Source organism: Meles meles, chromosome 16 (genome assembly GCF_922984935.1).
Source record: "Meles meles chromosome 16, mMelMel3.1 paternal haplotype, whole genome shotgun sequence".
In the NCBI taxonomy this organism is placed as follows: Eukaryota; Metazoa; Chordata; class Mammalia; order Carnivora; family Mustelidae; genus Meles; species Meles meles.
This window is the reverse complement of record NC_060081.1, coordinates 21,060,774-21,073,527: the sequence shown is the minus strand read 5'-3', so window position 1 is coordinate 21,073,527 and position 12,754 is coordinate 21,060,774. Positions and strand designations below refer to the sequence as shown.

The window sequence follows — 12,754 nt, the reverse complement described above, 5'->3', positions numbered from 1 at the left end:
GAAATTTAAGATTAGATGCCAGTTTCCCTAAGCCATTATATTAAACAAAATATGCTTTTTAAGAGATACGTAATACTTGGCCTAACCTGTTAAAGAGTAAGTGCTCTCAATACATGTTTACTGAACAAAATAACAAGGGTAAATTTTTATACATGACAATAAAACTTGAAAATATCATTTTTTTGTCTTTCTCATGGTCAGTAGACACATCTGTCCATTCTAGTAACATCAATATATATGTCAATTTTATTTAAAAACATCCACCTCGGACACCTGGGTGGCTTAGTGGTTAAGCATCTGCCTTCAGCTCAGGTCATGATCTTAGGGTCCTAGAATCGAGCCCTGCACAGGGCTCCCTGCTCCAGAGGGAGACTCCTCCTCCCTCTCCCTGTATGCTGCTCTCCCTACTTGTGCTCTCTCGCTCTGTGTCAAATAAGTAAATAAAATAAAAACAAACAAACCAAAACAAAAACAAATAAAAACATCCACTGCTTTGCAGAGCACAATAAAACTGTCATTAGCTGCTTTAGACCCATAAGCAGGTAAAAACCTGAGGAAAGAAAATTGACATGAATTCAGGGCCTATTCCAGGCAGGTCCTTGACATACCTTATCTCACTTACTCCTTACCACCAGTGATTCCAGCACTGGAATGAGTCTTGGCATCACAAGTCCTGTGTGAGATTATTAACTTCGATACTATTCTTACCAGAAAACATGCATTTTTTTTTGGATTATCTGCATAACTATTTAACTAAAGCACTGCCACACAGTTTCCATACCAGGTTCTATTATGAAGGTGCTAGTGCTATTGTCACGGACTGTTTTTAAATGTCATGTACAAATGTAGTATATACATAGAATGATATATTATTCAGCCTTCAAAAAACAAGTTCTAATACATGCTATAACCTGAACTTTGAGCCATTTATTATGCTAAATAAACTAGTGACCAAAAAAAACCCCAAATGCTGTACAATCCTACTTCTTTGAGGTATCTCAAATAGTTAAATTCACAGCAACATAAAGTAGAAAGGTAGTTGCCAGGGAAGAGGCAGGTGGGAGAAGAGGAAATGGAGAGTTATTTAATGATACAGAGTTTTACAAGATAAAGAAGCTCTGGGAATTGGTTGTGTAACAAAGTGGCTATATTTAACACTACAAAACTACACTTTAAAAATAGTTAAAGTGGTAAACTTTGATGTGTATATACAGTGTACCAGTTAGTACCACATCTGTATTGTAAACAGGAATTTAGTTTAAGCAAAATATCATTCATATACTGATACGAACTTGAATTTTACTCACATTTAATTTTCAATTCTCCAAAACCTGTAATTGTAAGAGCTTGGTAGAACATTATTATTACTACTACCACTTTAGAGATGCTTATGAAAACAGATGCTGTGAAAATAGATGAAACATGAAAATCTCACAGCTTTAAGAGATGGGATTAGCTAATAAGTGACAAAGACCTAGAATTAAAATAAAATCTAAGCCTTGATTTCTGCTCCCATGCTCCTTCTCCAGCTTACAGCCACTCAATAAGAAAATCTACATTCTATACTTCAGAAAAAAGTTTCAGAAAAACATCAATGACGATAAAGGGAGCCTATCTGCAGAATAAAAATTTCTATATTAATCCTACGTAGCACACATTCAATCATCTTTCCCAAACTTTTTTTGAGATTTATTTATTTTGGGGGAGGGGCTCAGAGGAAAAGATAGAACCTTCAAGCAGACTCCGTGCTGAGCCCAGAGCCTGATGTAGGACTCAATCCCCAGACCCTGAGGTCATGACCTGAGCTGAAACCAAGAGTCAGACACTCAACTGCCTGAGCCATCAGGTACCTCCAGCTTTTCCAAACTTTTTAAAGCTTTGCCATCCTAATTGGAGAAGTATTTGCTACATGAAAACTTACTAGAAATATTTCAACCAAAGTAAAACCATAAAGGTTTCCTGTTACATCCTTTTAAGCCAAAATTATTAGCTCCTTCGACACCCTGAACAAGGCTATTTTATAAAGCAGAACAATTTGAAATAAAAGGCCTGCAAAGATAATAACATTTCCAGTTTTAGTAAACCTAAAATTAGGTTCAACATATACTCCTTTCTTTTCCATGTGCATTTATGTATCCTTTCTTGACAAAACACAACTTCCATCAAAGAGCAACTGATTAAGAAAATTCTTCACCTAAACTGTTTCTCAGGAATAGGATTGTACAATTTAAGAATTTTACAGATATCTTGGAAAGAAAGCTTTGCAAACATATAACAATGTATCTGCTAAGGACAATGGTGGTATCTCAGCAAAGACAACCAAAAGCCTAGTGACTGCAGAGTCAGTGCCTGCCTACAAAGAGGTTAGTGCCTGCTGTGGGACTTTGTTCTCAGCCCTAGACTGTACAATATTTCAATTCAGGACTTGATTAAAAACAGAGGCAGTTTCACTTCTGGGAGAAGAAAGCAGACAGTAAACTTGAATAAGAGACAAAGTAATCTGGGCCAAAAAATGCCTCAATGAGAAAAATCAGACTGTGAAAACCAAGGTTCCACATTTTATTTTAAAACAACTGCACATTTTAGTATGTAGGAAAATGGGTACAATGGCAACACAGGACAAAGAAGTCTCAAATGACTAAGCTAAATAAAGCTCTTTGCCTTTTTTTAATTAACTCTACCTCCTTTCCCTTAAAATAACGAACTCAAACAACACAGACATACAGAGGGCTGTATGGTTCTGCTCCACTTCACTGAGGTCAGACTACATGCCTAGAGTATTTGATTCTATTTATGACTCAATATATGCTAGACCCTGACCAACTTCATTAAAGAAGTACAGTAAAAATCAACTAGGAGGAATCCTCTAAAGACCAAAATCAAGTCAGACAGGCTAATGAGCATTAAGTGATATTTCAGTCATGTATAAAACACCAAAGGAAACAAATTAAGAAACTGCTTTAATGAAGAAGAAGAATGGAGACATTTAAACTAGTGGTTTTCAATTTTTTAAATGGCAGAACTCTATTTCAAATGAACCCTAACCAAAAAATCCCCCAAATACCAAACAAATAAAAGTAATATTATATAAGACTTTTTATTCTGAAAGTTCAATTGGTAACAGAAACTTATTACCATTTGCCTTTCAGCACAGTAGTGAGAAAATCCTGATTCACAAACATTAGAACTATTAACATTTTCAACTATTTAAAGGAAGTTATATTCCAAGGTCTATGTAGAAAGTACTTAACCTAACAACAAAAGGCAAGACATTTCTAGTAAATAACATATTTGAGTATTTGTTTCATTTATCTGTTTTTAGTGTACTTAAAAATACTTAAATAATTTTACGACTATAAAACAACCTAGGTATTTTGGAACTTAAGTTAATAACCAATTCAAAAACAACCGTCAGCTTTAGTCTAGCATCCAACAGCACTATGGTATTACTTATAACTTACGGAGACAGGAATCTTATTTAATCATGAATGCATCCTCAGTACCCATATTTTCAAGCACCTCACTTAGAATTTAGTAAGGATTCCACAAATGCTTTTTTAAATACAAGATATTTTATCAGAAAAAAGTTCTGTGGGAAGAGAGGGCCAACCAACACTTGACTGAGTGAACCTGGAAACTAAGTAGGATTTTGACATTCTGAGAAGCTGGGAATGATGATGAGAAAAGCTGTTAAGGACCTGGAGAGAGGTGTGGCCACCTCTGTGGCGTGTGGCCACAGGATTGAAAGCACCCTTTCAAAGAACTATATATATATATATATATATATATATATAGCTGTAGAGTGAATCAGCATGAAGATCACACTGAGAGGACGGGGACAGTGTCTGAATTTACACTCTGGAGTCTTAGAGAAGAGCTAGGACCACTGGATGGAAGCTACAGGGATACACATTTTAGCTCATTAAAACCATAAGAACTGCTCGAAAACGAATTCACTTGCCTCCCAGGACAATATACCATCACACCAGAGTCACTGCAAGAGGCTGAGTGGTAGCCTGTCATTATCTCAGCAATACCAAAGAAGGAATTCTCATGTAGACAAAGATTAATTTGATTCTGAGTCTGTGGTCTAAAGCAAGGGTCAGCAAACTAAGATTTAAAACTAAGCAAACTAAGCAAACTAAGATTCAAAGATTCTGAGTCTAAAAGATTTAAAACTAAGCAAACTAAGATTCAAAGATTCTGAGTCTGTGGTCTAAAGCAAGGGTCAGCAAACTAAGGCCCTTGGGCTAAAGGGCCCATTTTTTTAAATCAGATTTTATTAGAACACAGCCATTCTCATTCATTTATATTGTCTAGGGCGGCTCTAGGGCTACAAGAGCAGAACTGAGTAGTTCCCAGAGTACATGGCCCACAAAGCTCTCACCCTTTAAACAAAGTCTGCAAACCCTTGATCTAAAATACAGCCAGAGGGGCGTCTACGGGGGGGGGGGGGGGGGGGGTTCAGTTGGCTAGATAACCAACTCTTGATTTCAGTTCGGGTCACGATGTCAGGGTGGTGAGATCAAGCACCGCACTAGACTCCATGCTCAGCAGGGAGTCTGCTTGATATTCTTTCCCTCTCCTCTATCCCTTCCCTGCTTGTGTTGGCACGTGTGCTCTCTCTAAATAAATAAATCTTTAAAAAAATAAAAACAGGGCGCCTGGGTGGCTCAGTGGGTTAAGCCTCTGTCTTCAGCTCAGGTCATGATCTCGGGGTCCTGGGATCGAGTCCCACATCAGGCTCTCTGCTCGGCAGGGAGCCTGCTTTGCCCCTCTCTCTCTGCCTACCTGTGATCTCTCTGTCAAACAAATAAAATCTTTTAAAAAATAAATAAATAAAAACAAAATTAAAAACAAAGACTACTACTTTTGGAACCTAAAATAAAATATTTGTTCTAAATATTTCTCCTATCCGCTATTTCAGATGCTGTTCAGAGAGGAGAGGGAAGATTATGCTGCAGTAACACAAGACCTCAAAATCAGTTACTTACAACAAAGGTTTATTTTTCACTCATGAAACATGTCCCTCCTATGCTCCATGTCATCTTAACTCTGCAATCCAGACTGATGAAACAATCTCTATCTAGAACACTGTCAGTCATTGTGGCAAAAGAAAAGAGGGTATAATGAAGTACAAACTGATTTTTAAAGCTTTATCCAAACTGATATATCTCACTTCTACTTACATTCTGTGAACCTGGCCAGACCTGACTTCAACAAGCAAGGAAGTAAAATCCTCCCCTGGGGAGGGGAAGCAGACTTCAGTGAACAAAAATACAATCCACCACATAGTGTATCTGGAAATATTTACATAAATAATTTGTTTTCCTTATTTCTACAAACTATTTTATCAGTAGCAGCATAGTTCTATACCAATGTCAGCCTCAAAGCAAAAAAAAAAAACCAAAGGCACTATAGTAATTTCATGTTTCTCAAGATAAACAATATTAAGGCTCAGAATTATTTTAAAATTATTCTCTATTCCACCGAACACATGCTTGGAATAAAAAAATTCTAGGGGCGCCTGGGTGGCTCAGTGGGTTGGGCCTCTGCATTCTGCTCAAGTCATGATCTCAGGGTCCTGGGATCGAGTCCTGCATCGGGCTCTCTGCTTGGCGGGGAGCCTGCTTCCTCCTCTCTCTCTCTCTCTCTGTCAAATCAATAATAAAAATAAAATCTAAAAAAAAAATTCTAGAAATGAGAAGAAGATATACCACTCACAGTTCTATGCCCAAAGAAAGTTACCACTGTGATAGATTTGCTTCTTAGCATATTTTTTCTGTGCTTTTCCTTTCTAACAGTTTGATCATTCTCTATTTCTCATTTTATACCCTATCCTTTTTCTCATTTACCAGAAATTTTTCTATATTATTATAAATTATCCATAGTTACTTTTTAATTGTTTTAAGTCACCTTATAGATGGTATAATTATAACTGAATTTCTATTCTTAGATGATGCTTGGCTTTCAAATAAAACATCATGACAAGATGATCTCTTCTATAAACCTATACTGGGAGGCCAATCAGGCTTATCAGCTTAGAATAGACTCTTAGAAGAATTACTAAACCAAAGGTGATAAGCAGATTAAAGGCCCCTTGCATATTTCATAACGCCATTCTCCAAAGCAACTCTACCAACTCATACTCTTGCTCCAGCAATGACTGAAGCAGTTATTTTCACCCATCTGTACCTACATTGGGTATTTCATGTAATAATTTTTTAAAATTAAATAAACTTTTCATAAACTTATTATCTCATTATACATTCATCTAATAGTGAAGTTGAACATATTTCCATATTTGTGATCCAGTCTATTTCCTGAAATAAACTGTTTCTGCAATTTGCCTTTATCTATTGCGATGTTAGTGTTATATTTCCTATTATTTTGATGTACGAACTTTTTTCCAGTCATCCGATTTGTTGCGACAAATTATACTGAATAATCCTACCCTCTCCGCCACTGATCAGTGGATCTTTATAACCTAGAATATTTAAAATAGCGCTGAAGGGCTAGGCTGTTGTTTCATAAAAATAATGCATGTAACTTATAATAAATAGACACACACCCATGCACAGATGATTATCTAATTTACATATCAAATTTACAAAACACATACTTTCTTCTTTTTTTTTTTTTCTTTAAGTAGGCTCCGTTTCCCAGTGCAGAACCCACTGCAGGGCCTGAACTCATGACCATGAGATCACAACCTGAGCTGAAATCAAGAGTCAGAAGCTTAACTGACTCAGCCACCCAGGTGCCCCCACAGAATTTATTTCTGAGCAACTCTAAACCACTTATCTGCCTATTCTTATACCAGTTACACAAAGTTTTAAATGCTTACAACCTTCTATAATAGGTTTTCAGATGTCAGAGCCATTTCTTCTCTCCCCATTGTTCTTTTTCATCATGGTCTTAGGTAGAATATTGCAGGGGAAATAAAATGTAAGTCAGAGGGCGCCTGGGTGGCTCAGTGGGTTAAGCCTCTGCCTTCGGCTCAGGTCATGATTTCAGGGTCCTGGGATTGAGTACCGCATTGGGCTCTCCGCTGAGCAGGGAGCCTGCTTCCTCCCCCCCACTCTGCCTACTTGTGATCTCTCTCCCTCTGTCAAATAAATAAATTAAATCTTTAAAAAAATATAAGTCAGATAATTTGCTATAGCAGGTTAGTTAATAGTTAAGGGTATTAACAAGGATAAAGATACTGGGTTTGAAGAAGCATTGCTACTGCAATAAAAGTATTTCTGGCATTTAAAAATTCAAACTATTTAGCAGAACTTCTTATGTAAAATAATGAGTGTTCTTGATAATAATGAAGACCTCTAGGATCCTAAACTATCTTCTCAAAGTTTAAAATTATATTCCACAATATTCCTACTGTTAATTTTAAAGAACATTCTGTAAAAATGTTCTGAATGCAACTAAAGTTCAGAACTAAAACCAACCCTAGTAAGAGACAGTTACATACAGTAAAAGTTAAAGGCATATATCACAGGACCACAATTTAATCCTAAAGCTCTGCAAGTGAAATCCCATCACAGCAAATGCCATTACAGAACACAAAAAGCTACATGAAGACCACTTTCATGTTCCTAGGCATAGTTTGTTAAGATCATCTGGTTAAAACAAATTCCATTAACAAAATTTTAAAATCTTGTACAGAAGTTTTCCTTGACAAATCTCTAATGAGAAAATATTCATTATGCGCACCATTTCATTCTGTATATCCAAAGAACTTGATTAAATGTTGGTTGTGCTACATACATGGTAGAAAGAAGTAAACCAAATGGCTGCTTACACCTCCTTTGGTTCTACAGTAGTAATATCCTTCATTATTTCATTATTTCATTTGAGTCTCACAATCCTACAAATTAGAAAAGATAATTTAGCATGGTTACTGATGAGGAAATAAAAAAAAATTAGGTGATTCGTCCATAATCACACAGCCACTGTGCAGACCCTTTTTGTCTTCTGACTCCCACCCATTACTCTTCCTCCAGTAGCCATGATTACTCTCTCGACTTCTTTCCTCCCTAACTACCTTAGACTTACCACATTCAACTAAAAGCCACATACACTTAACCAAACAAAAACTGAAGAAGTTTCAGAAGACTACAGAACACAGTTCTGAGTAACTATCAGGTGCAAACACCTACTGAACACTGGTAAAAATACAGTGGGTGACATCAATTAATACAGAAGTCTCTCCCATGTTAGAGGTGAAATTCTCACATCTCTGATTTACAAGAGTTTCTTCATTTACAAGAAAAATGAAAAAAGATACATATATATAGAAAGTAATTTCTGGAATGCATACATTTCTGAAAAACTAGATTTGTCACCATTAAATGTATTCTTTTCCTAAACTATCACATTCACATGTTCAGAAAACAACAAAAATAAGGTTGTTAAAGTTTTTAAACAAATCCTTATCACTTAAAATGTACGTCTGTCAATTTGCATACTTCCTTGTTCATTGTGCAAATCCATGCCCAAGTTTATGTCTGCCCATCTATTTTTTCAGAAACCTCAGCAGTATAAAAGCCACTGGACCTGGTCTTTTATCCACAAACTGAAAAAAGCACAAAATAACCAGAACACCTCTTTCCACATTAACTGTCCTGATCCCACTCCAGAGAAGACAACAATTACAGTTCACTAGATCTGAAGCACTAACTAACCTGGGGAAACATGCTGAGGGCCTATCTCCCAGAGATTATAACTCAGTAAAAGCCTAGAATGTGGCCCATTTCTTAGTTAAAAACTAAAAAGATTTAAGAAGACAGAGCTGAATTAGCATATGCATGAAAATATTTTAACATTCTGATTAACAAATATAAAACCGTGTTATTCACTCATTTACTCAACTAATATCTATGAAGCATCCTACAATGTGCCACGCAAGGTTCTAGTCCCTGGCATATAGCAATGATCAAGACTTGTGTCTGTACTCCATGATACTTCTATTTCACTAGACAGACAGAAAATAAGTCAGATAAATACCAGTTCAGGTGCAAATAAATTCTATGAAGAGAAATAAAGTTGGACAAGGGATTAGGAAAGAAAATGGAGGGCAAGGTATACTTATCTTAGATAAGGCTGGGTCAGGGAAAGTCTCAGAGGAGGTGACATTTGGTCAAAGATGTGAATGATGAAGACCTAGGACATCAGATGGAATAGCAAATTTAAGGCCCTACAGTGCTACCTCTGAGACACGTGTGGCTAAGGCTACGACACAAAATGGGCTTTCTAGCTCCTAAAAACTTAATACATGAATAAGACCTGACAATATAAGACTTAGGTGTCAAAGTAAATGTCTCTAACAGTGATGCTATGCAATTTAAATACTATGGACTGGCTTAGGGAAGGAGACAAAATCTAATTTAATCTGAGTCTTAAAGGATGAATATAATTCCAGTTCACAGAAGAAAGAAGCTTTTTACAAGAAACAAAAGCACTAACAGAAGTTCAGAAATAAGAAAGTACAAAGAAAAAACCTAAAGTATCAGAATAAGCCCAATGACCAAAACTGGAGAATAGAAAGGGAAAAATGTAGGTCAGGATTAGGACAAGAATGACTTTATCCTTTTTTGCTTAGAAAATGCCTTTTTATCTAAGATTCAGCTTAAAAAGTGAACCCTCTATGAAGGACTCACTAACTCTCAGAGGCAATAACTTCTCTTCTGTGTTGCCACCTACTTTCCTCTATACCTATCAGAGATTACTTACATCACAAAAACCCACATTCTCCATCAGCCACCATCTGTTCAAACATAATTCCTAACACACCAGTAGCATAAGAAATCCATTTGTTTGTCCAATCAACTAAAGCAGAGCAAAATGGGATGAAAGGTCCAGAGACTGGAAAACTCAATATAGTAAAGATGTCAATTCTCCTTAAATTGATCTACAGGCTTAATGTAATTCCTATCACAATCCCAGCAAGATATTTATTTTATAAATACAGACAACTTTATTCTAAAATTTATATGGAAAGACACAGCATAGGCCCTAGAGTAGCTAAAATAATCTTGGCAAAGAAGAAAATGGAAATAATCATTCTGCCTAATATTAAGGCTTACAATATAGGTACAGTAATCAAAACCATATGCTATCAATGCATTAATATAATAAAACAGAGAACCCAAAAACAGACCCAGATATGTCCAACTGATTTTTCCTAGAAGTGCAAAAGTAATCCAGTGGAGGAAAATCGTTTTTCAACAAGCAGAGCCAGAGTAATCGCATATCGATAGTCCACCAAAAAAATAAATAAAAATTAACTGAAAATGGATCATGAGCTTAAATGCAAAATATAAAACTATGAAAATTTTTAGAAAAAATAGGTGAAAATCTTTGAGATCTAGTATTAAGCAATAACTTCTAAATTAAAAGCACATTCCATAAAGTTGAAGATAGATAGTTGAAGATAAACTGGACCTCATGAAAATTAAAAACTTTGTTCTGCAAAGACCATACGAAAAGGATGAAAGACAAGCTATAGACTCACAGAAAGTATCTGCAAACCACACATCTGACAAAGGAGTAGTATCTGGAATAAACAAAGAACTCTCACAACTCAAAAGAATACAATACAATCCAATTAGAAAATGGGCAAAAGACATGTATAGACATTTCACTGAAGAGGACATACAGATGGCAAATAAATACATCATAGGCTGTTCAGTATCATTTGCCATTGGGCAAATACAAATTAAAACCACAATGAGACACCACTACACATCTATTAGAATATGTAAATTAATTTAAAAATCAAAAACAAAAAATCAATTTGCCTTCATCAAATGCTATTGAAGATGCATCATAACACAAATAAAAAGCACAATGAGATATCAGGACACACCTATTAAAATGTTTAAAAAGCGCTAAATGCTAACAAGAATGCAGAGAAACTGGGTCACTCATAAACTGCTAGTGGGAATATAAAATAAAATAGTACAACCACAGAGAAAACAGTTTGGCAGTTTCTTAAAAAAACTAAACAGGCAACTACCATCTATATGACCCAGCAATAGCACTCTTAATGTTCACACAAAACCCACATATAAATATTCAGAGCCAAAACCAGAAAATAATCCAGATATTCTTAAACAGCTAAATGGTTAACAAACTGTGGAACACCCATACAATGGAATATAACTCAGCAATAAAAAGGAAAAAACTACCGATATATACAACTTGGATAAATATCCAGAATATTATGCTGAGTTTAAAAAAGCGAATCCTGGGACACCTGGGTGGCGCAGTCAGTTAAGCATCTGCCTTCAGCTCAGGTCATGATCTCAGGGTCCTGGGATGGAGTCCCACATGGAGTTCCCTGCTCGGCAGGAAGCCTGCTTCTCCTTCTCCCTCTCCCTCTGCTGTTCCCCACTTGTGCTCTCACTCTCTGAGCTCCAAAAAACAAAATCTTAAAAAAAAAAAAAGCCAATCCTAAAAGGTTACATACAGTATGTTCTATTTACGTAACATCACTGAAATGAAAAAAGTATAGAAACAGGAGACTTTACATAACATCACTGAAATGAAGAAGTATATAAACAGGAGACAGGTTAGTAGTTGAAGGGATTAAAAGAGCTGAGAGCAAACTGGAAGCAGGTGTGGCTACAAAAGAGCAGAGTGAAGAATTTTTGTGATATGGAAATATTCTATCTTGACTGTATCAATGTCAATTTCCTGGTTGATATGTGTACTATGGTTTATAAGACGTTACCAAGGAGACAAATGGCTTTTACCAGGCAAATGGCTCATGGTATCTCTATTATTTCTTACAATGGCATATGAATTTACAATTATCTCAAAAAAATGAAATTTAATTAAAAAAACAGGATGGGGGGCACCTGGGTGGCTCAGTTGGTTAAGCATCTGCCTTTGGCTCAGTTCATGATCCCAGGGTCCTGGAACTGAGAACCAAGTGGGTCTCCCTGCTCAGCAGGGGGCCTGCTTTTCCCTCTCCCTCTGCTACTCCCCATCCCTACTCACGTGGCCCTCTCTCTTGCACTGCTCTCTCTCAAATAAGTAAAATCTTTAAAAAAGGTTAAAAAAACAAAACAAAAAAAAACAAGGAAGGGGTACCTGGGTGGCTGAGTTGCTTAAGCAACTGACTCTTGATTTCAGCTCAGGTCATGATGGAGCCCCAAGTCAGGCTCCACATTCAGTGGGGAGTCTGCTTGAGATTCTACCTCTGTCCTCCACCCCAACCTGTACCTCCCCACCAACCCCAAGTATACGCGCCCATGTGCGCTCATTCGCTCTCTCTCAAATAAATCTTAAAAAAAAAAAAAAAAAAAAAAATGATGGAAGTTGAAGAAGTTAACCTTGGCAGGAAAAAGATCCTCTTTTGGGGGACAAAAAAAAAAAGAACGTGCTGACAGACACACAATATCCAAAAGATGTAGATTCTTTTCTTAATCTCAAGTTGAGTGATAATTGGGTTGCAAAGGATGGGAGTCACCAAAGAAACTTTCAGTTGGCAGAACTGGGAACTTTAAAGGAATCAAGAAAACTTGGAATGTTAAAGTCTATGGGGAGCATGATTAAGAATCAGTAATAATAATACATCAATTCCTACTAGTCTTACTGCATCTAAGGTACTGACTACTGCTAACTCATTACACAGAGATTATTGATTCTCTTGTCTACAAACTGACAGAATATTCAATAAAACTGAAAATTTTTCTAAAAAAATTTTATCATCACAATTTGCATGTCCCTAGGAAATTCAACAAAATGG

General features: G+C 36.3%; 1 protein-coding gene across 6 annotated transcripts in view; it reads right to left on the bottom strand.

The window, feature by feature from the left end:
- Positions 1-12,754, bottom strand: part of REV1 (REV1 DNA directed polymerase) — a 94,035-nt gene that overhangs the window by 49,802 nt on the left and 31,479 nt on the right. The window contains exon 2 of one of the 6 annotated variants that reach the window (XM_045980326.1): positions 7,768-7,867. The exons of 3 other annotated variants lie outside the window; for them this stretch is intronic. The gene's annotated coding sequence lies outside the window, so the exon portion shown is untranslated. Of the gene's footprint in view, positions 1-7,713; positions 7,733-7,767; positions 7,868-12,754 lie in introns of those variants that run through there. 2 more of the 6 variants (XM_045980329.1, XM_045980328.1) reach the window with 2 other exon arrangements.